General features: G+C 41.4%; 1 protein-coding gene across 1 annotated transcript in view; it reads right to left on the bottom strand.

Moving 5' to 3' along the window:
- RNF24 (ring finger protein 24) overlaps window positions 1-8,146 on the bottom strand; it is a 94,136-nt gene extending 85,990 nt beyond the window's left edge. The window contains exon 1 of the mRNA XM_021078063.1: window positions 7,981-8,146. The gene's annotated coding sequence lies outside the window, so the exon portion shown is untranslated. The remainder of the gene's footprint in view (window positions 1-7,980) is intronic.

The raw sequence follows: 26,863 nt of genomic DNA, 5'->3' as shown, positions 1-26,863 counted from the left end.
TGTCCTTCAGCCTCAGGCTGGCTTTCCCAGGCATGGCCAACCAAAAGTAAGGCCACTGGCCAGTTGCTCCTGGGCCAGCTGGCATAGAATGAAATGTCTGGTTCCTACCTCCAGAGCAGATGAGGCTCAGCCAGCTGGCTTTCAACGGACTGCACTAGTTGGAGGGCTCACAATTCCTTCAAACCATCTGGCATTCTTTTCGAACCCTAAATTTACCCAACACTACACTCTGATGTCTGAAATGCTCAGATAATTGGTGGAATCACCACTGCCTATTCATATAAGAAAAGAAAGGGGGCAGAGTCAATTACTTCAAGAAACAATTTCTAAAATTAAAAATTGCTCTCAATTTTAGCTTGTATATTATCTAACTTAAAATCAAAACTATCCTCATGATTATTAAGCAAACTTTCAAAATAAAAGTAAATACAGATAATAAGGGGAATAGACAATTTAACAAGCAGAAAAGTTTTAAGAATCCCTTAAGGCTGGCAGGACAGGGATCTCTCCCTACTTTAAGCTTCTACAGAGCTTGACTTCATTCCTCAGAGTGGATTTTGTATTGCTACATATATTTATCTTCCCATCTAGCTAGTAAAAGAACAGTACCTTTAGCTGCTTAAAAAAAAAAAAAATCTGTTGATTAAAAAAAAAAAAAAAAGATCTGTTGATGATGTACTGGGTGTTTTAAAACTTCCGCCTCCAGAAATAAGAAAACTTAATGAGGAATAATATGAAGAAGAAAGCTTACCTCTAGGCAAGCCAAATAAACAAAGAATAGAGCTTGGTTTGAAATAAAAATATTTCATCAAGTGATCAAAACAATTTATCAAATGACCAAATCGCTGGGAAGTGCTATAAGGTGCTCATCTGTAGATCATTTAACCAATCTATCATGTGGGGTAATCTGGGGAACAGAGGGGCAAAGAATCAGAAAAAGAAAAAAATCACAAAACTAAAAACAGAAGAGTCATGGAGTTCCCGTTGTGGCTTAGCGAGTTAAGAATATCACTAGTATTCATGAGGATATGGGTTCAATCCTTGGCCCTGCTCAGTGGGTTAAGGATCAGGCATTGCCACAGCTGCAGCACAGGTCACAGATGTGGCTTGGATCTGGTGTTGATGTGGCTATGGTATAGGTCAGGAGCTGCAGCTCTGATGTGACCCCTAGCCTGGGAACTTCCATATGCCATGCGAGTGTGACCCTAAAAAGACAAAAACAAACAAATGAAAAACCCCCAAAACAATTAAAACAGGAGTCATGCTTACAGCCCAATACACTGCAGGAGATATAAGTACTCCAAACAAAAATATTACAGTGACCAAGTCAGATAAAATATTAGAAACTATAAAAGGATATACAAACAATACTTATAATTATTTTTCATTGCATTAACCCTCATACCAAAGTACTGAGTTTAGCATTTTATATGTAATCTCATTTGGCCCACACAACCAGCATATGAGTTGGGTACTGTTCTTATTTCCACCTTTTAGCTGAGGAAACAGAGAGGTTAGGAAAACTGCCCAATTTACATGACAAAAAGTGAAAGAACTAGAATTTAACTCCAAGAAGTCTGACTCCAGGATGCAGGTGTAAGACTGACAATGTTAAATTACACTTATGAAAGAACGAAGTATAATGTAACATAGGGGAAATTCAGTCATTAACAGAGTCTTCATAATTTTTTCAACTCTAAGTATAGCAAAAAGTAGAGAACAATTTAAAAAATACATGAAAATTACTTTCTTTTTCTTTTTTGGCCATGTTCATGGTATGCAGAAGTTCCTGGGTCAGGGATGGAATCTGTGCCACATCACCCTAACCCTAACCCTGTTCCAGATCCTAACCCACTGAGCCACCAAGGAACTTCAAAAATTGATTTTCTTGTTAAAAATTTTTAAAAAGTGGAGTTCCCGTCGTGGCGCAGTGGTTAACGAATCCGACTAGGAACCATGAGGTTGCGGGTTCGGTCCCTGCCCTTGCTCAGTGGGTTAACGATCCGGCATTGCCGTGAGCTGTGGTGTAGGTCGCAGACGCGGCTCGGATCCCGCGTTGCTGTGGCTCTGGCGTAGGCCGGTGGCTACAGCTAACCCCTAGCCTGGGAATCTCCATATGCCGCGGGAGCGGCCCAAAGAAATAGCAACAACAACAAAAAAGACAAAAAAAAAAAAAAAAAAAAATTTTTTTTTAAAAAGTAAGAGCTACTCTACTAGGTTAAAAATGTCAGTTGTCTTTTTTTATACTCAGTAGCTACTTGTGTCAGGTACTATCCTAGGAACACAGTGGAAAACAGGATAGATGAGTTCCTTGCTTTCCTGCAGCCAACTTTCCAGTGACAGGTAAGAGACAAAAAATTTAGTCAATGATGGAATTTCAGAGAGTGATAAATAGTACAGAGGGGGTAGGGAGGAAACATAGACTACTCTTTTGAGACATTTAACCATGAAGGTAAACAGAAGGGGATGGATATGAGGTCAAGGGAAAGTTATTTTGTTATAATTTTTTGTTCTGTTTTTTAAAATAACTATTTATTCATTGCCACACCTATGGCATATGGAAGTTCCTGGGCCAAGGATTGACTCCAAGTTGCAGCTATGACCTATGCCACAGCTGTGGCAATGCTGGATTCTTTAACCCAATGCTACAGGCCAGGAATTAAACAAGCACCTCCACAGCAACCTGAGCCGCTGCAGTTGAATTTTTAACCCACAGTGCCACAGTGGGAACTCCTGTTTTGTTTTTAAAGATGGCAATATCAGGGCATGTATGTATGCTGACCTGGTGGTACTCCAGAAAGTTGCTGAGGATGTGAGAAAGGGCACAAATGCAAGTTGTGCAGCTCCAATTTGACCCTTGGCCTGGGAACTTCCATATGCTGCAGCTGCAACCATAAAAAGAAAAAATATTGGAGTTCCCATTGTAATAAACCTGACTAGTACCCATGAGGATGCAGGTTTGATCCCTGGCCTCGTTCAGTGGGTTAAGGATCAGTGTTGCTGTGAGCTATGGTGCAGATCTCAGTTGTGGCTTGGATCCTGCATTGCTGTGGCTATGATGTAGATTGGCCCTAGCCTGAGAACCTCCATATGCCACAAGTGCGGCCTTAAAAAACAAAATCAATAAATAAAAAATTAAAAAAAAATGTACCCATGAGATGAACACTAATCACTGACAATGTCCAAACAAGCCACAGTCTATGTAACTCCATTTGTTCCATTTTCTTATCACAGAAATTCCTGCAAATAATGTATTTGCCATATTTAGTCATGACATATTTAATCACAAAGGTTACAGATTGTTCCTTTTTGGTTATGAATGGTTGTGTCACTTTCTAAGGTGGATTTTTAAAAAATGCAGCTGATGGTCTTCATGCTGATTCCAGAGCTGATGGCATTTAGATGGTTGACGAAACTTTCTCTGGCGTTAAGGGATATTTCCAGTTAAAAGTAAAAAAACAAAAATTAAAACACCTCTTCAAGGTGAATGCTTTTGATCATCCATCTCTACTCCTAAACCATGACATTGGCTCAAGGCTCAAAACACCATGGGGAGCATTTATGCCTGCACAGGTTCAAGAAAAGGAAACAAACACCACACCTCTTGATGGAGGTATGTCAACACCATAAAGAATAGCACATTGGCTGAGATGGTATTTATGTCTGTGTGTGTTTATATGTACACGTACTTAGGCATTTGGGGAAAATATTATCTGCCCTATGAGCAAAAGGAAAGAAAAAGAAAAATGTTTCAAGGAACACCATAAAATGTCAGGAACACCAGAGATTAACAGAAAATCCTAAAATCTTCCAGAGTGGGAGGAAAAAGGGATTGGGGATTAGAATGGCACTGTACTTCTCAACAGCAACACTGGAAGCCTTCAAAAGAGGGACACTAATTTTCAACCCAAGTAAACCACCATTCAAGTGTGAGGGTAAAATGCAGACATTTTCAGACAAGCAACTTCTGAACCCAGGAAAGAATTTCAGTTTATAAGAGCCCTTTCTCAAGAAGCTACTAAGAATAAGAAAGACACAGGAACCAGGAAATTAAGGACCCAATACAGGAAGAAGGCAAAGGGAATTCTCAAGATGATTTTTTTTTTTTTTTAAAAAAGCGAAGTCCTCTCATACAGCTAGGAAAAAGAAGTGAGGCAGGGAGTTCCCGTCGTGGCGCAGTGGAAACAAATCCAACTAGGAACCATGAGGTTGCGCGTTTGATCCCTGGCCTCACTCAGTGGGTTAAGGATCTGGTGTTGCAGCTGTAGCTTCTATTGGACCCCTAGCCTGGGAACCTCCATGTGCCGCAACTATGGTCCTAAAAAGCAAAAAAAAAAAAAGTGAAGGAGAGCTTATCTGAAAATTTTGAAAGATAATCAGTTCTGTCATAGAATTTGAGGATGAATTTGTGACTGTTGCTAAGAAAACTAAGCAAATGAAAACCAAACAAAAGTGGCAATTAACTCAGGAGAAACAAAAGTTGTACAAGAAAGAAAATGTATGTATCTTTCTTTTTCTTTTTTTGTCTTTTTAGGGTCCAACCTGCAGCATATGGAAGTTCACAGGTTAGGGGTCAAATTGGAGCTATAGCTGCTGGCCTATGCCACAGCCACAGGAATGCTAGATCTAAGCTGCACCTGCGTTCCTACACCACAGCTCACAGCTTGCCAGAGACTTAACCCACTGAATAAGGCCAACTATTGAACAGGCATCCTCATGGATACTAGTCGGGTTGGTTACCACTGAACCACAAAGGGAACTCCATGTAATATGTCTTACATGGCTCATCTGTGAATTACAGGTACACTCTAATAGTCATATAAATACTGACCTAACTAGGAACTGTAAAGTATAGATATGAATATGGAGGATGGAAGGATGGTTGTGTGGGACAACCAAGTCCTCAACTTCCAAAATAGAACTCAAAAGATAATATCCAAAGATGGAAAAATCAAGAAATAGCAGTTTAAACATTAAAAATGAAATAAATATAAAGGTAAACAACAGAAAGAACTGCTAAGAGTTGAAAATGATTGAACCATATGAAACCAATGATTTTTGACTATTCCTGAATCTAAAAAATGGGGATTTCATATAGTTTAAGATGCGAATACATTATAATATTACCTTATCACTGATTTTAGAATAAACTAACATCTGAAACAGAAAGCAATTATTATTATTTTTTCTTTTTAGGGCCTCACCTGTGGCATATTTAAGTTTCTGGGCTAGGGGTTAAATTGGAACTGCAGCTGTCAGCCTACACCACAGCCATGGCAACATTGGGATCTGAGCCTGCATCTGTGACCTAAGCCAAAGCTTGCGTCGATGCTGGATCCTTAACCCACTGAGTGAGGCCAGGGCTCGAACCTGCATTCTCATGGAGATGATGCCAGATTCTTAACTTGCTGAGCCACAACGGGACCTCCAGAAAGCAATTATTGATAGAAAATGCTAGGAGGATAATGTATCCCAGTTTGGGTAACAAAATGTCATCATATATACCATTACCATCACTAACACAACAATATTAGTCTTTCTAATGAACATAAAGATTATATTCATTACTAAAACATAATTTAAAATAACAACCTATTTTGTCGACATAGATATATTATTTTAGAATTTTTCTTCAGTCATCATACTACAAAAATGCTAAACTATAGGTTGGTAAAGATTTTGATTAACAGAATGCTGAATAACAAGGCCAAGATGTTTTTAGTTTCCTTTGTTGATACAAACAATAGCAAAGTCACTCTTGCAAAACTAAAGTTCCACAATATTGTGGTACTTTGCAAGCCTATTTCAGTGATAATTCCGGTTATACTACTCTGTTTATCTAAGACTTCCCCTTATGATTTGTTTTGAGGGGATTCCTAAAAAAAGAAAAGAAAAAAATCTAAGCAAGCAGTTTATAAATCACTGGGGTTGTTTCAATATTAGTGACACTACTTTATGTAGTTAATGAAGGCCTCACTTTTTAAAGGTATAAGTTCATTTATATTAAAAGTTTATTTAGATCTTACATCATAAAACCAAAATTCCAAATTGAAAAATCGTCTTTCATTAATTTTAACTTTTTTTAAAAGAATTTCACCGTGCTAACATAAGGTAAGATTTTAACCAAGAAAAATGGATCCTGTTCCAACCAATGGAAAATTTCCCCTTCAAATTAAAAGCAAATGTTTTTTTTCAGAGGGAACATACACAAACAGATGCTGCGGAAGCCTGCTTCATTTAGATTTCATTTTGCACTGAAAACTACCAGGAATTAAAATACATGTGATTAAAATATAATCTTAAAGAGAATCTTAAAACTGAATCAGTTCAATTAGGCATATCATCTAATGAGTTCCTTTTAATTTTTTTTAATTGCTGCTATTTTTGAATCAAAAGATCATAATAAAAATGCTTTGGAGGTATGTTTCTTACATTAACTGAGTTTAGCTAATTTCCTGTCACTCTGTAAAATAATAACGGTAATAAAGAAACTGAAAATGCAACCCACTATCTTCTAAAACTTACAAAATCTGGTTTAAGAAGAGAAAAAGATCCAAGTGAAATAGCAAGGAACAGCTGTGGTATTACAATTGCTTCTTTTTAATTGGTTCACATCAGCTGTGACTCCTCATAACTTCACCTAGACAACAAAGTCAGTTCCACAGAGCCTAAGTATGTGGGAACCTGCAGAGCTTCCTCTTTTCTCTGGGGATGAGGACAATGATAAAAGGTGTTCTGTTTTCCAGCAGTCCTGTAAGAGGAGCCATTGAGCTGGGCTGCATAACCAGACAACAACACAGGGAAATTCAGATCAAAGCAAGGGTGCATGCCAGGGTAATACGCAATAAAACCCTTTGCCAAAGCATTAAGGGGGAAAAAAAAAAAGGCAAAGAGGTGAAGAGAACCTGCTGGACTACGTTCTTATTAACATTGAGAGGCAGGAAGAAACAAAATCTGCCTTACAGAGAAGCAGAGAAAACAGTGTCATAGATATGTTGGAGTATTTCTATAGACCAGTATGACTATATAGACATATTACCAATGAACTAAAAAGTGCATTTTAGTTAACTGGTAATGTAGGGTAGTTTCATGTACATATATATGAGTATATGACCACTGACTAAACCCCAAAACCAAGTGTTCTAGATAAACAGATATGAGACTAGAGGCATATTTTCAATTAACCCACTGCTTTTACAGTAAGAAACAAAGAAATACTATTTGAAAAAACAGCAGAGGCAGAACGAGGTGACGATCTGATGGAGTAATACATCTTTTTTCCTCATACCCTTTTTAATGATCTCTGATTCTCTCATTTCATAGGTGACACACACACCATTACGTCTCCGGAAACAAAGGAGGGTCTTTAATTCTCCGGCCTGAGGACGCACACACGCCCCCTACTCACAGACAGGCCCGCACCTGACTTTCATTAAATGAGTTAGCCGAGGCGAGAGGTCTTACCCCAGACCACAGTTTACACACAGTGACAAATGGGCACGAGACAAACGCCACAAAGAAAGGGGAGGAGCAGATGGGGACCAGGAAAACACTGCCACGCCGCACCCCCCACGGCGCGTTCCCATCGCCAAAACGCAGGCAGCCGTCCTAGCCAACCTCGTCCTCCCTGCTCATCCTAGGAGCCTCCCACGCCCGGGGACCCGACGCCGGGCACTGGCTAGGAGGGCGTTCGGGGTGCCCCGCACCGTCCCTCTGTGACCTCCCGGGGACAGCCCCGCGCCTCCCTTTGTGCGTGACCCACCCTCCGGATCGGGGCGGACCCTCCTCCGCGTCCCTCCCGACCTGGGGCAGCTGTCCCACCCCTCCCAGCTCCCCGCGGAGGCGCCAGGAGTGTGAGTGGGGGAGGCTGGAGTGGGCCCACGGTCTCCTCAGCATCCCGAACCTGGACCCGCCCGGTCCACTAAGCCCCAGACTGGGGGTGACGACCCTCGGCGCCCCCGCCCTTGCTTGCTCACTTACTCTGTCGTGCCCGCGGCGTCGGCGGCGGCGGCGGCGGCGGCGAGCGTGGCAGGACCGTCAGCGTCTGGAGGCTAGCGGCTGGCGTCTGCCGGGACCTAGCGCGGCTGAGGTGGCAGCGGCGGACTGCGCGCAGCGGCCCCGGCGAGGGGCGGGCCCGGTGGGGGAGGGGCGGCACCGCGCCTCTCATTCATGCAGCGGGGGCGGGGTGAGGGACCCGGATGCCCGGGCAGCCCCGCCCACCTCCCTGAGATCGTCCTGACTTCAGAGTCCGCAGTGCGCAGGCGCGGAGCGCGGTGGCCAGTCCTCGCTCCGCCCGTTGGGGTTGTCCCAGGGCGGAGCTGTCTTCCTCCGCCTGTGTTTAGTATTTTTTCTTGTCCTATAAGCATTTTTTAAAGGGAAAGCTTGGAACGCTACCTCTTTCCTAGCACCCAGACTGCCAGCATTCCGGGTCACAGGAGTCCGATAGATAAGGTGCACATTGCCTCTTTCCTCCATCTGTGTCACCTGCAGCAGATCCTCTCAGACTTCTGATACCCAGAATCTGCCCAAATAGTGGAGAGGAGTGTGTGCAAGAAAGAGTGCATTACTTTATTTATGTGCATCGACCAGGCCCCAGCTCCCATTCCATGGAGCAGGCCAGGAATTGACCTTTGTTTTGAGGAAATCTCAGCCCTTTCTGTAATAAGAAGGTTTAGGGTTTATCTAATGAATCTCCAAAGATCAAGTGGAGGCCCCTTGTCTTTGGCAGGCAGTGTGTTCTGCAGAGACACTCTCCTGTTCCCAGCCCCTTGGTTCTGCTACTCGTGGGCCACAGAACTCTTCGGGGGCTGCTGGGAGTCTCTGAGGCTCTTCGGCTGAGTGTGTGGGCCCTGTAGCTCAGGGAAATTACAGAGACAATTGCCCCACTTTGTTTCAGTCCCTAAATCACCCCTTGAGAGTCTCCTTTCTTCTCCTACCCTCCAAGCCCCCTCACACAAACCATAAACAGCTCAGGGGCTTAATTTTGGGAAGCAAAATAATAGTAGAAAGCGCCTGTAGGCAAGTTCCTTCTTCTTTGGCAAACAATAAATATCCAAGGTAAGGGGGGAAGTAAAGACTAACATCAACGAACATCTCAAGAAGTTCTGTAAGGTAAGAGATGGGTGGAAGCATGGGTAGAGAGAGAGTGGCAAAAGAAAGAGTGCTTATCAACAACCTATCCCTCACCCCCTGTCACTGAAGCCTGTGTCAGGGGTCCTTTTCCCTTCTCTCCCTCCCTTCCTAGCTCAACTGGACCAGTTGCCAGGAGGATCTGCTACCTCTCACTGTTTAAATCAGTCCTCCTCAACTCTCTCTAGCTCTACTGCTGAAGTCTCAATACATTCTTATGCAAGTCAATTCTCATGATATGCAAATCTGCCCATGTTGCTGTCTTTTTCTCTTTCTCTGCCCAGTGGCACTTTAGCACTTCTTTTCTAGCCATTTCCAGAACAGCATCAGAGTGTCTCGCCTTCAGTGCCTGGTGTTCCTGCTTTTCCCTTGATTAGAGAAGCAACACTTACCTAGCAACACTCAACAGTCACTTTTTTTTTTTAAATGAAATTTTATTTATTTATTTATATTTTTTTTGTCTTTTGCTATTTCTTTGGGCCGCTCCCGCGGCATAGAGGTTCCCAGGCTAGGGGTCGAATCGGAGCTGTAGCTACTGGCCGGCGTCTGCAACCTACACCACAGCTCACGGCAACGCCGGATCGTTAACCCACTGAGCAAGGGCAGGGACCAAACCCGCAACCTCATGGTTCCTAGTCGGATTCGTTAACCACTGCGCCACGACGGGAACTCCCTCAACAGTCACTTTTTAATTAAGTCTTCCTTCCTGCCCTCCCCTTGTTGACGGACTTTCTTTTGGAATTCCCACCTGTGCCCATTACCTATTTCTCTCTCAGCACCAGTCACACTTAAAGTTCTACTCATTTGCTTATTTTTTTTTTCTCCAACCAGAATGTGAGCCCTTCCAAGACAGAAACAATGTCTCCTGGGACTTGGCAGGTGACTGGCACACAGTGGGTGTGCAGTGGTTATTGGTGGTGGTGGTGCCCCCTGGTGGGTCAGGGAGGCTCTACAGGGGAAAGAAAGACTGAGTTCCCTTTTCTTTCTCCTCCCTTCCCTCCTTCCTTCCCCTGTCCCATGTATGGAAACATGTTTTGTTTGTTTGTTTAGAGAGCTTAGCTAGGGAGTTCCCTTTGTGGCTCAGTGGTTAACGAATCTGACTAGCATCCATGAGGATGCAGGCTCCATCCCTGGCTTCATTCAGTGGGTTTAAGATCTGGCATTGCCATCAGCTCTGATTCGACCTAGCCTGGGAAACTTCATATGCCGCGTGTGCGGCTCTTTAAAAAAAAAAAAAAAAAGAAAGAAAGAAAGAAAGAAAGAAAGAAAAAAGAAAAAAAATCTTAGCTAGGAATTTGCTAGTCCCAACAGGCTGTAAGTTAAAAAGTGGAGTGCCTCTATCTTGTTTTTTTGTCCTTGTGAAAATTAGAAGGGAAAGAAAAAGAAAAATTTGAGGATGTGAAGAGTAGGGGTTATATTCAGTTGCTATTTTCAGGGAGACCCATGGTATTAAAATTTTGTTGCAGCATCAGCTAGCTAAACTGTCCTTTGGGGTCAGGGAGAAAGTATCTTCTTGGGACTGGACAGATGGAACCTGGCCTTGTAGTTTCCACAATACATAGGGCAGGATCCTACTCTTCTGTCTCTAGTAGTGAATTGTTCCTTTCCCTTTGGGAAAAAAGTCAGAGTTTTTGGTCTCCCAGTGTCTTCAGCTGATCCAAGATACTGTCTGCTTAGTGATGCAGAAGGTCCTACTCCCCCTCACCCCTCTCAACTACCCCCTACTTCTCTAGCTAAAATGCATGTAGTGGGGTATGAGTGCACTAATGGAGGTCTGGGCAGTTTAGGTGGCTGCCCTAAAACAGCAGGCATCCAGAACTTAAAGTAGTGGCTTTCTCAGCTAACCTGCTCCCTTGTTTAGAAGGCAGTGGGCACTTCAGAGGATGTTCCTCTCTCTACCTCCTCTCTCTCTAGTCCTGTTGCATCTTCTTCCTATATTATACTTCCTTTAAAACATTTTCCTCATCCCCAATCCATTTCTCAGGAAACTCAACCCCTACACATATGGTGAAGAGTCCTTCAAGACTTCTCTTCCTTTTGGGAAAAAAAAAAAAGTGACATCTAATTTTAAATTAAATGTTTGTGACTAATTTTGGAATTGCTCTCTGGATGTAGTGGGAACAGGGGCTAGTTTTAGTCATCTTGGATTTGGTGTCCAATACACATGTGTTGAATGATGGCCTGACTGATAAAGGCCAAAATCAGTCTCTCAAATAGAAGCTAGAAATCCAAGGCTGCCCACAGCCCAACCCCTCTGCCTGTCCTCCCTACTTAGTGAGGCCTATCCATTTGTTGAGTGGTAGGCACTATCCCAGAAAAACATCCCTCATATTGGTCAATCACTTGGCCGCTTACGTATCTAGAGCTCTGTTTGGGAGTCCCATTGTTTCTGTGAGAGCCTGAGGTGTGCTCTTGTGTTCCCTTAGCCCCTCTGTCTGAGAATTTCAGAGTCTGCTACTGGAGCTCCTCTTCTAGATCCCTCCCAGTGATCCTCATCTCTTCACAACCCATGTGCATCTCCAAGCAGGGTGTGATCCTTCCCTTAGAGGGATGGAATTGCTCATCAGTGTAGGATATGTGTGCATGATTGTGAAACAGTGTGAATAAGGGAGAAAGTGTAGGTTCCTATGTGCATGATAGCTTTAGGTCAGGCTGTGTGTCCACCGCTGGAGGTGGGAACCAAGAATTCTATTTACTCTGCCACCAACAATCTGAATTGCCTTTCTGGCAAATGGAGACCCAAACAGAGCTCAGAACTTCTAAAAATATAAGTGTGTAACAATTGGGAGTAGCCAAGATGCCAGCGTAGGAAGACCTTGAACTTCCTTCCTTCTACAGGTACATCAAAATTAAAAGTATTTACAGAGAAACTATTGATGAGAAAAAGCTGGATAACTACCTGAAAAGATTTTCTGCAACTAAAGATATGAAGAAGGAACCACAATGCGACAGATAGGAGGGATGGAGAGGTGGCATAGTTAAGACCCACATCCCCGGATGGGTGACCCACGAATGAGAAGGTTCTCCCCAAGGAGCAAGGGGTCTGAGCCCCACATCAGGATTCCCAGACTAGGGGGTCATGTATCATGAAAACTAGTCCCAAGAGCAAGGCTTATTTTGGGAGACCCAGAGGTTAACGAATCCAACTAGGAACCATGAGGTTGCAGGTTCGATCCCTGGCCTTGCTCAGTGGCTTAAGGACCTGGTATTTCTGCAAGCTATGGTGTAGGTTGCAGATGCAGCTCGGATCCCTCGTTGCTGTGGCTCTGGCATAGGCCAGTGGCTACAGCTCTGATTCGACTGCTAGCCTGGGAACCTCCATATGCTATAGGAGCGGCCCAAGCAATGGCAAAAAGACAAAAAAAAAAAAAAAAGACTTTTGACTTAAGTGATCAGCTACTTAAAATAACAATGTATATGTATAGATTGCTATATATAAACCTCGTGTGAAGGAGTTCCCATTGTGGCTCAGCAGATTAAGAACCCAACATAATGTCCATGAGGATGCAGGTTTGATCCCTGGCCTTGCTCAGTGGCTTAAGGACCTGGTATTTCTGCAAGCTATGGTGTAGCTTGCAGATGTGGCTTGGATCCAGTGTTGCCATGCCTGTGGCATCGGCCTGCAGCTGCAGCTCTGATTCCACCCCTAGCCCAGGAACTTCCATATGCCCAGGTGTGGCCATTAAAAACAAACAAACACCTCATGGTAACCACAAACCAAAAATCTGTAATAGATACACACACAGAACACACACACACACAAGAGAAAGTAGTCCAAACATAACACTAAAGGTGGTCATCAAATTGCAAGTGAAGAACAACAACAACAAAAGAAGGGAACAAAAAAAGAACTTCGAAAACAATTAACAAAATGGCAGTAAGTTCGTACCAAATATAACTAATTTAAATGTAAATGGACTGAATTTCCAATCGTAAGACACAGAGTGGCTGAAGGGATACAAGAACAAGACCAAATATACTGCCTACAAGAGAGTCACTTCAGATGTAAAGACATACAGAGACTGAAAATGCATGAATAAAAAAAGATACTCAATGCAATGGAAACAAAAAGAAAGTTGGGATAGCAATACTTAAACAAAATAGACTTTCAAACAAAGACTGTAAGAAGGGACAAAATTAAGACATAAATCTGTTGCATTTCTATAAACTACCAATTAAATAGAAAGATAGATTAAGGAAACAATCCCACTTACCATTACATCAAAAAGGGTAATATAAATAGGAATAAACCTGTTTAAGGAGGCAAAAGACTTGTACTCAGAAAACTATGGGACACTGATCAAAGAAACTGAAGATCATACAAATAGATAGAAAGATATACTGTGTTCTTGGATTGGAAGAATCAATATTGTTAAAGTGACCATACTGTCTAAGGCAATTTACAGATTTACTACAATCCCTATCAAATTACCAATGGCATTTGAAACAAAAACAAAAGATTTAAACTGGAAACTGGAACAAAAAATGTAAAAATTTATTTGGAAACACCAAAGACCCAGAATAGCCAAAACAATCTTGAGAAAGAAGACCAAAGCTGGAAGAATCATACTCCCAGACCTCAGACTATACACAAAGCTACAGTAATCAAAACAGTATGGTACTGGCACAAAAACAGACACATAGATCACTGTAGCAGGATAGAAAGCCCAGAAATAAGCCCACACACCTATGGTCAATTAATCTATGACAAAGGAGGCAAGAATATACAAGGAGAAAAGACAGTCTCTTCAGTAAGTAGTGCTAGGAATACCAGATAGCTCCATGTAAAAGAATGACACCATATACAAAAAAAAAAAAAAAAAAAAAAAAACCAAAAAACTAAAAATGGCTTAAAGACCTAAATGTAAGACTGGATACTATGAAACTCCTAAAGGAAAACATAGGCAGAACACACTTTGACATAAATTGCAGCAATATTTTTTAAAAATATGTCTCAGAGTAATGGAACAAAACCAAATAAACAAATGGTACCTAATTAAATGTAAAAGCTTTTTCACAGCAAAGGAAACCATAAACAAAATGAAAAGACATCTGAAAGAATGGGAGAAAATATTTGCAAATGATGTGACCAACCAAGGATTAATTTCCAAAATATACGAACAGCTCATACAGCTCAATTAAAAAAAAAAAAACAATCAAAAAAAGGGCAGAAAGGAGTTTCTGTTGGTGTGCTGGAAATGAATCTGACTAGGAACCATTAGGTTTCGGGTTCGATCCCTGGCCTCACTCAGTGGGTTAAAGATCTGGTGTTGCTGTGAGCTGTGGTGTAGGTCGCAGATGCGGCCCAGATCCTGCGTTGCTGTGGCTGTGGTATAGGCCAGCAGTTGTAGCTCCAATTTGACCCCTGCCTGGAAACCTCCATATGTTGCAGGTGTGGCCCTAAAAAGCAAAAAAAGGGGGGGTCAGAAAATCTAAACAGACATGTCTACAATGTGGACATACACATGGCCGACAAGCACATAAAAAGATGCTCAACATTGCTAATTATTAGGGAAATGCAAATCAAGCCTGCAATGAGGTATTACCTCACACCAATCAGAATGGGCATCATTTAAAAAATCTACAAGCAATAAATGCTGGAGAAGTTGTGAAGAAAAGGGAATCCTCCTTCAGTTCTAGTGGGAATGTAAATTGGTGCAGCCACTATGTAGAACAGTATAGAAGTTCCTTAAAAAACTAAAAATTGAGTTACTGTATGATTCTGCAATCCCATTCCTGGGCATATGTCCAGAAAAGACAAAAAGTCTGAAGTCTAAATTCTAAAAGATACATGCACCCCAAGTTCACTGCAGCACAATTTACAGTCACTGAGACAGGGAAGCAACCTAAAAATCCATTGATAAAGGAATGGATAAAGAAGATGTGGTATATCTATATCTGTAATATATATATTACTAAGCCATTAAAAATGACATTTGCAGCAACATGTATGGACCTAGGGATTATCGTATTAAATGAAGTAAGCCAGACAGAGAAAGGACCAATATCATATGATATCACTTATATATGGAGTCTAAAAAAATGATACAAAGGATCATCTGTATTTATAAAACAGTAATAGACTCATGACAGAAAACAAAATTATAGTTACCAAAGGCAAAATTTGGAATTTGGGATTAACAAATACAGACTGCTATATATAAAATAGATAAACAACAAGGGTGATTGTATAGCACAGGGAACTGTATTCAATATCTTGTAATAACCTATAATGGAAAAGAATCTGAAAAATTATGTATACATATTATATATGTTATATAAAATATATCTGTGTGTAACTGAATTGCTTTGCTGTAAACCTGAAACATTGTAAATCAACTATTCTTAAGTAAAAAAAAATTAACTATGGTGCTGGCACAAAAACCAGACACATGGATCAATAGAACAGAATAGAGAGCCTAGAAGTAAACCACACTTATATGGGCAATTAATCTACAGCAATGGAGGCAAGAATATAAAGTGGGCAAAAGAAAGCCCCTTCGATAAATGGTGGTGTGAAAATTGGACAGCTCCATGCAATCAAACTGGAATACTCTCTCACACAATGCACAAAAATAATTTTAAAATGGCTTAAAGAGTTAAATGTCAGACCTGAAACCATAAAACTTCTGGGAGAAAACATAGGCAGAAAGCTCTTTGACTTTGATTTAGTAATTTTTTTTTGGATATCTCCTTAGGAAAGGGAAACAAAGGCAAAGGGAAACAAATGAGAGTACATCAAACTAAAAAGCTATTGCATAGCAGAGGAAACCAGCAACAAAATGAAAAGTCTGCATACTGAATGGGAGAAGATATTTGCAAATCATGTATCTGTTAATATCTAACATAGGCAAAGAACTCATACAATTCAACATTAAATAAATGAATAAATAACCAGATTTTAAAGTGGGCGGAAGACCTGATAAACATTTTTCCAAAGAACACATACAGATGGCCAATAGGCACATGAAAAGATGCTCAACATCACTAACCATTGAGTAAATGCAAATCAAAACCACAATGAGATATCATTCATACATGTCAGAATGGCTATCATCAAAAAGATAATGAATAACAAGTGTTGGCAAGGATACAACAGAACCCTTGTACACTGTTGACGGGAATGTAAGTTAGGGAAACCACTACGGAAAGCAGTACCATATATAATAGTACAGTATATTTTAAATGACAAAAGAGAAAGACCTACAACCAAGGATACTCTACCCAGCAAAGCCCTCATTCAGATTTGATGGAGAAATCAAAAGCGTTTCAGACAAGCAAAAGCTAAGCGAATTCGGCACTGCCTAACTAACTAGCTTTAAAACAACTCCTAAAAGAACTTCTCTAGGCAAAAAAAGTAAAGGCCACAAATAGAAACAAGAAAATTACAAATGGGAGTGCTCACAAGTTAAGGTAAACATACGGTGAATGAAGGAAATCATCCACAGACACATATGATATCAAAACTAGTAATCATAAAACGACAACAAAAAACTAGTAATCATGAGGAGAATAAAAATGCAGAATATTGAAAACATATTTGAAATAAAGAGACCAGCAGCCTAAAACAATTTCATATATAGAATGCTATATCAAAAAAATTGGGAGGGGGGAGCTCCTGCTGTGCCACAGTGGATTAAGAATCCAACTGCAGATCCAGTCCAGGTCACTGCGGAGATGTGGGTTTGACTCCTGACCTGGGGCAGTGGGTTGAAGGATCTGGCATTGCTGCAGCTGCAGTGTATGTGGCAGCTGCGGCTCAGATTCAATCTCTGGCCCAGGGTGCAGCCATAACAAATATTTATATTTGTCATATAATTTCTTTAATTTTGTATCTATATTAGATGAATGTTCTCTAAACTTACACCTGAAACTCACACAATGCTGTATGTCAGTTATATCTCAATGAAACAAAATAAATACATAAATGTTCTCAGGATCTCTTGCGGGAGCTTCCTAGCTGAGACCAGCCACAGACAGAGAAAATGGAGGCACTGTTTCCCAGGGGTGGTGTAGCCTGCTGAGACTTGCTTTGGGGTTAGAGGATGCTTGTCTTAATATGGGATTCTCCTAAGAGCAGACCCTGAGATTAGGGCTAGGATGCAAGTAATTGACTTGGGAGGTGATCTCAGGAAACAGAAGTGAAGAAATGGGGGAATCAGCTACAGAAGGGATAGAAGGCAGTATCAGTTACTGCCATGAACAACTGGGGCTCCATCCTGCTGGGAACCTACTGAGAAACCTCATGGAATAGCCTTGACACTGTCCTTTCAAATGATGAGGAAGCTGGAGTAAATTATCCACTGGCTTTCATCCCACTTCTGCTTATGGATCCCCATCAGGGAATCAAGTTATGTCTGCACAGCAAGGTAGCTCAGCTCCTCCTGCCTCTACCATGACCACCATCACCACAATTCTGCCCCCCCTGAGTTCTCCCACCCAACTGTGTCACCACTTTTTTCCTTGCTGGGTTCTTGGGTTTGAGCTTGAAAGAGGAAATGAAGTGGAATGATAGCTGCCTACAATCCATTCCAGGAAATAGGAACTATAGCAGTGTACTTCCTCCATTTCAACCTATCCAATCTACCCAAATAAGTCTCAACCACCCTCACCACATCCCAAAGCAAGGGACTTAGAAAGAGGGAGAAGGCAAAAAAAAAAGCAGGCAGACTTTCTTGGAATGACTTCTGTCATCATGGAGTCATAGAAGGAGAGCTAGAAGGGATGAGCTTTTGCATTAGAAAAATTATGGGAGTTCCTGATGTGGCATTGTGCATTAAGGATCCAGTGTTGCCACAGCCGTGGCAACTGTGATGTAGGTGGCAGATGTGGCTCAGATTTGATCCTTGGCCCTGAAAACTTCCATATGCCATGGGTACAGGAAAAAAAAAAAAAAAGATAACAGTATCTTTTGCCTCTCCCACTGTGATAGCACTTTCTCTAGGCAGACTTCCCAGGTTTATCTTGACTTTCTGTCCTTCCAACCTACATAATCATAATGAGGGCTCAGCCCTTTATACCCTCAGAGGCAGACCAAGGCTATGACTGGGAGAAGCAGCTCAAACTCTGTAAGGGAGTATATCCTCCATGGGGAGATACAGCTTCTATCATAGGTCTTTGGCTCCTTACCTGGAGTTCCCACTTATCTGTCTGTCATCCACAGCAACTCACAAGGAGAGGATGCTGGGAGGTGATAGCTTCCTAATGCCACCAGGTGGATTAATTTTTTCCAGGTTAAGATGCTAAGTTGAATTCACACAACTTAGCTTTTGATCCCTCCTGAAACCCACCACAACTACTATAAATGGATTAAAAAAAAAGATATGAACTTATGAGGACAGAGGAACAGAAGAGACAAGACAAAAAGAATTTTGGAAGTTGGAGAACAGATGAAAGAGTGGTAATTGACTTAACAGTCCCAAGAAAGCTCGCACCAGGGAAACCTAGTTACAGCCCTGTTTTCATAGGGCTGTTCCTATGAAAGGAAAGAAAGAAAGAAAAAGAAAGAGAAAGAAAGAAGAAAGAAAGAAAGAAGGAGGAAGGAAAGAAAAGAAAGGGAATTGGCAGTTTTAGACACCTTTGGAAATGAGTAATTAAAACATCAAAACTGAGTGAAGGGTGATTGAGAAACAGCTGAAGTCCTAGTCCTCCTCTCCCATCCTCCATGCTCAGGGCTCCTCTCCCACCAGGCAAAGGGCTGGAGATTTAGTCTCTGGAGACAGTAGAATAGAGGGTCTCTGGATTGGGGGCATGAAGCGCACCTGAAGACAAAGTTTAATGAGTACGACAGTGGCATAAAGTGAACATCTACTCACTGCAGGCTGAGATCCTCAGCTTTCTTTTCCACCCACTTCTCAAATCACTGGTAGACCCTCTCCATCCCTTTTCTCCGGAACTCTGACCAGCCAAAAAGGACAGAATTAAGGATACTGGCCTTGGCATTTCTAATAAAGACCATCTATGTCTTCCAGCTGTAAATCTCTGAGTTGATAAGCCTGACTCCTGCATTGAGGGCTCTCAATAAGCTTTCCAGACCCTTACTCTTAATTGAAAGACAGCCAAATAGTATAGCTTAGGTTCCCTGAGTCCCTGAGATGAGGACTCAGGTGCATAGGATTTGTTGAGGGCGGGCTCTGTGGAAAAGCCTCCTCTCACCTCTCACCTCACACTTCCTCCTCCTCAGAAGCAGCAGGGGAAGGAGCAGAGCAAGGGTGTGGTCTCAGCTGGAGTCTAACCTCAGATGCCACAAAGAGCCCTGAAATGTGAATTGCACCACAGAGTTAATCTCAGCTTGAAGAAAGAGGGCTGTTTTTGACCCACATATTAATCAGTCACTAGCTGCCGGCTGCCAGGGAGGAGACTATCACCTCCCAGGAAAAGCAGCTTCTGGCTGAAGGATAATTCTCTAGAGAAAGGGACAGCTCTGATCTATTGACAACCAACATTCACAGCAGCTGGGGATATGGACAGGCCATTATGAACATCCACTGCAAATGTCTGAGGAAAACACCTGACATGGAAGACAGAGAACAAATAATAATCAGAACAAACAAGCAAACTAACAATTAAAATAAACAAAAACAACTTGAAAGAAATCAAGACTTACTTCCAAGGATGAGAGAAGTTATTACACCCAAAAAACAAGAATAAGAGGCTAGGCGTTCCCATCGTGGTGCAGCAGAAATGAATCCGACTAGGAACCATGAGGTTGTGGGTTCAATCCCTGGCCTCACTCGGTAGGTTAAGGATCCGGTGTTGCCATGAGCTGTGGTGTAGGTCGCAGACGCGGATCAGATCTGGCGTTGGTGTGGCTGTGGCTGTGGCAGGCAGCTGTAGCTCTGATTAGAACCCTAGCCTGGGAACCTCCATATGCTGCGGGTGCAGCACTATAAAAAAAAAAAAAAAAAAAAAAAGGAGGCTATTGGGAGTTTCCATTGTGGCTCAGCAGGTTAAGAATCTGACTAGTATCCATGAGGATGCACGTTTGATCCCTGGCCTGGCTCAGTGGGTTAAGGATTGCGAGTTGCCATGAGCTGTGATGTAGGTCACAGACTCAGCTTGAATCCTGCATTGCTGTGGCTATGGCATAGGCCAGCAGCTACAGCTCCGATTAGACTCCTAGCCTGGGGACTTCCATATGCTGCAGGTGCAGCCCTGGGGAAAAAAAAAAAAAAAAAAAAGAGAGAGAGAATAAGATGCTATTTTAAAAGACAGGGAAAAATAAGCTTTTAAAACAAACAAACATGAGAGCAGAAATGAAAAGACTCAATAGATGGTTTGGGAAATAAAGTCTGGGTTGTTTCCCAGAAAAAAAATCCAAAATACAAAACAATGAAAATAGGAAAGAAGAGAGGAATGTGGGAAAAAGAGTCTAGAAGGTTTAACATATGAATAACAGGCATTCCAGAAGGTGAGAGGGAGGAAATTATTAACAAGATAATTCAAGAAAAATTTCTCAAACTGAAAATAAAAAAATTCTGTTTGAAAGGGCCTACCACGTGCCTAGTTCAATGGACAAAAATAGTCCCCCAAGGCACATGTGAAACTTCAGAACTATGGGGACAAAGAGCAGAATCCAGAAGCTTGAAGAGAGAAAAATAGTCATTATACCAAGTCTCAAGGATCAGAATAGCTTCTGACTTTTCTTCACAGGAACTGTCCCCAAAACACTAGAAGTTAGAATACTAGAGTAATAGCTCCAAAAGTCTAAAAAAAAAAAATAATGTTTTCCAATATAGAATTCTATGCAATCAAACTATATCAATCAAGAAATAAGTAGAAGAAAGACAATATCAGATATGCACAATCTCATGCTTCCTTTTCTGGGAAGTAACTGAGGGATGTGTTCTGCCAAACTGAGAGAGTAAACCAAAGAGAAAGACACAGGATACAGAAAGCAGGCGATCGGAGTTCTCATCGTGGCTCAGTGGTTAATGAATCTGACTAGGAACCATGAGGTTGTGGGTTTGATCCCTGGCCTTGCACAGTGGGTTAAGGACCTGGTGTTGCCATGAGCTGTGGTATGAGTCGCAGATGCAGCTCGGATCCTGCGTTGCTGTGGCTCGGGCCTACTCCGGTAGACCCCCTAGCCTGGGAACCTCCACATGCCACGGGTGCGGCCCTAGAAAGGACAAAAAACAAAAAAAAGCAGGGGATCCGACACAGTGGGGAGGAATGGGAATCCCTTTGAGGCTGATATTAGGTGAATCTAGGAGGACTGGAGCAGAAAGACTCAAGACATAGATATGTTAAGGACTCATCACCAAGATGACGCTGCCATTGTGCCATCTTTATAACAAGTTTTTCTTTTTTCTTTTTCTTTCTTTTTTCTTTTTGGCTGCACCCGTGACATGTAGAATTTCCTGGGCCAGGGATTGAACCCATGTCATAGCAGCGACCCAAACTGCTGCAGTGACAATGTCGGATCCTTAAACCATTGTACCACAAGGGAACTCCTATAATCATTTTTTCTTAAAGGCACAGACTTTCAAGGTAAACTGGCTAAATGAAAAAGACCCCACTTACTGTTGGAAAGAGCACTGTACTTATGCTGTTGAGGCTTGAAATTCAGTCCTGGCTTTGTCTTGAAGGAGCTGCAGAACATCGGAAGGTCTCTTTCCCTCCCTGGACCTCAGAATCATCCTCTCTGCATGTGTCAAGGATGGACTATGTGAATCCCATGTGTCTTTAAGGCTATCTGTGCCTCCGTGAAATTTATTCTTCATGGTATACAGTTCTATGGGTTTTGAAAAATGCATGGTCATATAACCATCTCCACAATCATGCTACAGAATAGTTCCAGCACCCTAAATAATGTTCTCATGTTATCCTTCTATAGCCAGTCCTCCCTTTTAACTCCTCGAAACCCACTGATCTGTACTCCATCCTTACAGTTCTACCTCTTCTAGAACATATATAAATGGAATCATATAGTATAAAGCCTTTTGAGTCTGGCTTCTTATATTTAACCCAGTGCATTTGGTTTGACACACTGACCAGCACTTACCACTGACCTTGTTTTCAGTTCTCCCTCAAAGCAGATTCTGAGACAAGAATCCAAATGCAAGTAGTTGGTATGGGATGTGGTCCCAGAAGTACCAAGAAGGTAAATGAAGAAGTGGTATAGGGAAGGGAAGGAAGCCAATACAGGGTGTGTTTTTTCAAATGAGGTATGACTGTTGCAACAAGCTCTAACTTCTAGGGACTTTGGGATTCCATGCAGATCACACACCTCAGAGATGACCAGCCAAAGGGTAAAGAAACTGGGATGTTTTCCCACCAACTCCCTGTTTATCATTGGTTGATGGTTGCTTCTGGTGGCCTTAATTCTCCAGCACTTCTGGCTTGCCTGGTACATGGACCTAGCATGTTCCTGCAGACAAAGGAAAAAAAGCCCTTGGGCCAAATACAGGCATTCAGAGTAAGCAGCATTTGGTGTGTACAGATGAGTGCCAAGGGAGATGTGTGGGGGTAATGACAGCCTCCTCCTGTGAGAGAGTGAAACCCTCATATACCACAAAACAACTTCAGAGAAGGAGCTCTTGGGGATTCTGGAGTGGGGGCCTGACAAGACAGTCAGGACAAGGAACCCAGGTTCCTATTGGAAGATATAACGATGGGGGCTTTTTGCCTTGAGAGTGGTGGGGCGGCCTCTGAGGGGTAAGGTTACCCTACCTGAGGACTGATGGAGACCACCCAAAAGAGGCTATGTTCCCACTGCTAGAGCTCACCACCTATCCTGCCTCCATCCGAGTCAATCTTCAGATGTGAACAGTAGGGCCTTTTCTGTGGACAGTTGGTAACAGGAGCTTTTATTATTTAGAATGCTTAGTTCTTTTCTTCTGGCAAATTATTAGTGTAATGAATGTGTGTCTTGGCAGAAAAATGCAGATGGACAGATTGAAATATATTTCAATTTTTACAGCCTCAATTGAACCCAGTTTCTATTGCGAGGTTTGCTTTGATTGGGGTGTCACCTTTTTAAAAAAAAGTGAAGTATAGTTGATTTACAATGTTATGTTAGTTTTAGGAGCACAACACAGTGGTTCAGATATATTCTTTTTCAGATTATTTTCCTTTATAGGTTATTACAAAATATCGAGTATAGTTCCCTGTGCTACACAGTAGGTCCTTGTTATTTGCCTATTTATATATATAGTAGTGTGTATATGCTAATCCCCAACTCCTAATTTAGCCCTCCACCACCCCTCTCCCTTTTAGTAACCATAAGTTTGTTTTTTATGTCTGGCAGTCCATTGCTGTTTCATAGATAACTTCATTTGTATCTTTTTTCAGATTCCACAGGAGTGATATTATATGATATTTGCCTTTGTCTGGCTTACTTCACATAGTATGATAACCTCTAGGTCCATCCATGTTGCTGCAAATGGCATTATTTCTTTCTTTTTTATGGCTGAGTAATATTTTACTATATATGCGTATATATATATATATCTTTTTTATCCTTTCATCTATTGATGGACATTTAGGTTGCTTCTACGTCTTGGCTATTATAAATAGTGCTGCAGTGAAGAATGGGGTACATGTACCTTTTCGAATTATGGTTTTCTCTGGATATGTTCCCAGGAGTGGGATTGCAGGACCATATGGTAATTCTATTTTTAGTTTTTAAAGGAATCTCCATACTGTTTTCCATAATGCTGGACCAATTTCCCTTCCCACCAACAGTGTAGGGGAGTTCCTGTTTTTCCACACCCTCCCCAGCATTTATTATTTGTAGACTTTTTTATGATGGCCATTTTGATTGGAATGAGGTGTTCCCTCATTGTAGGTTTGATTTGCATTTCTCTAATGATTAGCTATGTTGAACATTTTTTTCATGTGCCTGTTGGTCATCTGTATGTCTTCTTTGGAGAAATGTCTAGTTAGATCTTCTGCCCATTTTTTTTTTTTTTGACTGGGTTGTTTGTTTTTTGATATTGAGCTGTATGAGCTGTTTGTATTGTGCTGGTGTCACCTTAATATCAGGCAGTTGTAGCCCAAGTTTCCAGGATGCTTTCAGAAATCTAAAGCATTGGCAGATGGCTTCTGGTCTGTCTATATCAGCATTATACATGTCCGCCTTCAGCCTTGTCTTTGCTGATCAGTTCACACAAGCCCTTGCTGGCCCAACTCTCACCCTTGACTGAATGTTTCCTTGTGGGCTGTTTCTCAGCCAACTCCTGTGTCCCTCTTGATTCACAGGATATTCTAAGGTTCTGTGATGGGCCAAGGGGCCTTTGCGGATTATACAGAAACCCCTAGATTTTCTGGGCTAGTCAAAATGTATACAACATTCTTTTTTTTTTTTTTTTTTTTTTTTTTTGGCTTTTTAGGGCATTTGTGGCATATGGAAGTTCCCGGGCTAGGGGTCTAATTGGAACTCCAGCTGCTGGCCTATGCCACAGCCATAGCAATGTGGGATCTGAGCCATGTCTGCGACCTACACCACAGCTCGTGGCAACGCCATATCCCTACCCACTGAGTGAGGCCAGGGATTGAACCTGAGTCCTTATGGATACTAGTTGGATTCATTTTCACTGTGCCACAACAGGAGCTCCCTTCAATTCATTCTATTACTTCCACACTTTGCTGGCTCTTGGAAGCCCAGACAGGGCTGGCTCAACCTACCATGTGCACACAGCCAGCTCTATAAGGAGGTCTTACTGCTGCCCTAAGCTCTTCCCAGCTCCTTTCTGCACTTGACTTTCCCACATTGATCTGGGTTTCACTTAGGAAAGAAGGCAGGATAAGCTCCTTTTTTAGACATCCACAGTCATGTAACTCTCCTCACCATCCAGTTTGGGGATTTATTATAATGTAGGTATGTGTGAGTGAGTGCTTACTCTCAAATCAAATGCATTCTTTCCACATTATATTGTCTACACATTCATTCCTTCTTTCATTGTAGGTTCATATGAAGTTGTAGGTAATAATACAGAAAGATCCTTCTATCCTTTGCCTGGTTTTTCCCCCCATGATAACATATTGCATAACAATAGCACAAAATCAGTCAGAAAATTGATATTGATACAATATATCAATATTATTCAGTTTTCTGTTTATAAGCATTCATGTGTATGTATGTATTTAGTTTTATGCAATTTGTCACAAATACAGACTCTTGTAATAACTGCCATATTTGAGATACAGAACGGTGTGATCACAAGCTCCCTTTTATGGTTACATCCACATTCCTCCTACCTCACTCCCCCTAATGCTGTCCCTAACTCTTGGCAACTACCAACAGATTTTCCATTTGTATAATTTTGTCATTTCAAGAATGTTGTAGAAATGAAATCATACAATACCTTTGAGGCTTAGTCACACAGCCTATTCCCTGGAGATTCATCCAAGTTTCATGTATCATTTATTTGTTCTCTTTTATTGCATAATAGTATTCGACAGTCCTTCATTCACCCATTGAAGGACATTCAAATTGTTTCCAGTTTTGACTGTTATGAATATTCAAAATAATACAATAGTGATGAACATTTGTGTACAGGTTTTTGTGTGAATATAATTTCTCTGGGATAAATGCCCAGGAGTGCAATTGCTAAGTCACATGGAAGTTGCCAAATTGTTTTCCATTTTCCTTTCCCACCAGCAATGTATGAGTGACTCAGATTCTCCGCAGTCTTGCCAGCATTTGGTGTTTTCACAACTTTTAATTTTAGCCATTTTGGTAGGTGTGTAGTGATATTTCATTTTATTTTTACTTTGCATGTTCTTTATGGCTAATGACATTGAACATTTTTTTCATTTATTTATTTGCTGTTTATGTATCTTCAATGAAATGTTTGGTCAGATCTTTTGTTCAGTTTTCTTTCTTTTTCTTGTCTTGTCTTGTCTTGTCTTTTCTTTTTTCTTTTGCTTTATGGGGCCACACTCGCCCTGTGGAAGTATGGAAATTCCCAGGCTAGGGGTCAGATCTGAGCTACAGCTCCTGGCCTATGCCACAGCCACAGCAATGTGGGATCGGAGTTGCAACCTACACCACAGCTCAGGGCAACGCTGGATCCCCGATCCACATCAAGGGATCAGACCAGCATCCTCATGGATACTAGTCTGAGCCTCTTCTGCTGCACCACAATGTTAACTCCTTTTGTTCATTTTCAAATTGGATTTTGTGCAGTTTTTTCTTTGCTTTTTTTTTTTTCATTCTGTTGAGTTTTGAGAGTTCTTTTTATGTTCCAGATAGTAGTCTTTTTTTGGGTAAGTGGTTTGAAAGTATTTTCTCCCAGTCTGTGGGTTTTCTTTTCACCCTCTTAGAATGTCTTTCACAGAGCAAATATTTTTATTTTGATGAAGCCCAATTTATCAAAATTTTCTTTTATAATTTGTGCTTTTGATGTCGACTTTAAGAACTCTTTACCTAGACTTAGTTTCCTGAAAAATTTCTCCCAAGTTTTTTCCTAATTTTTTAAAAAATTTACATTTAAGTCCATGACTCATGACTCATTTTGAGTTAATTTTTGTGTAAGATGTGATATTTAGGTTGAAGTTTTTTTGTCTTTGTTTTTGCTTTTTCCTTTGGATGTCCAGTTGTTCCAGCACCATCCTGTGGAAAAAGATATCTTCCTTCAGTTGAATTGCTTTTACACCCTTGTGAGAAATGAACTGGGCATATATATGTGTGATCTATTTCTGGGTTTCTATTCTGTTCTGTTGATCTGTGTGTCTATCCTTTTGTCATGTTTTGTATGTATGATTCCAATTATTTTATATTAGTTGA

This window comes from Sus scrofa, chromosome 17, assembly GCF_000003025.6.
Source record: "Sus scrofa isolate TJ Tabasco breed Duroc chromosome 17, Sscrofa11.1, whole genome shotgun sequence".
Lineage (NCBI taxonomy): Eukaryota > Metazoa > Chordata > Mammalia > Artiodactyla > Suidae > Sus > Sus scrofa.
Note: the sequence above shows the minus strand (reverse complement) of the source record. Positions and strands in the feature narration are given on the sequence as shown.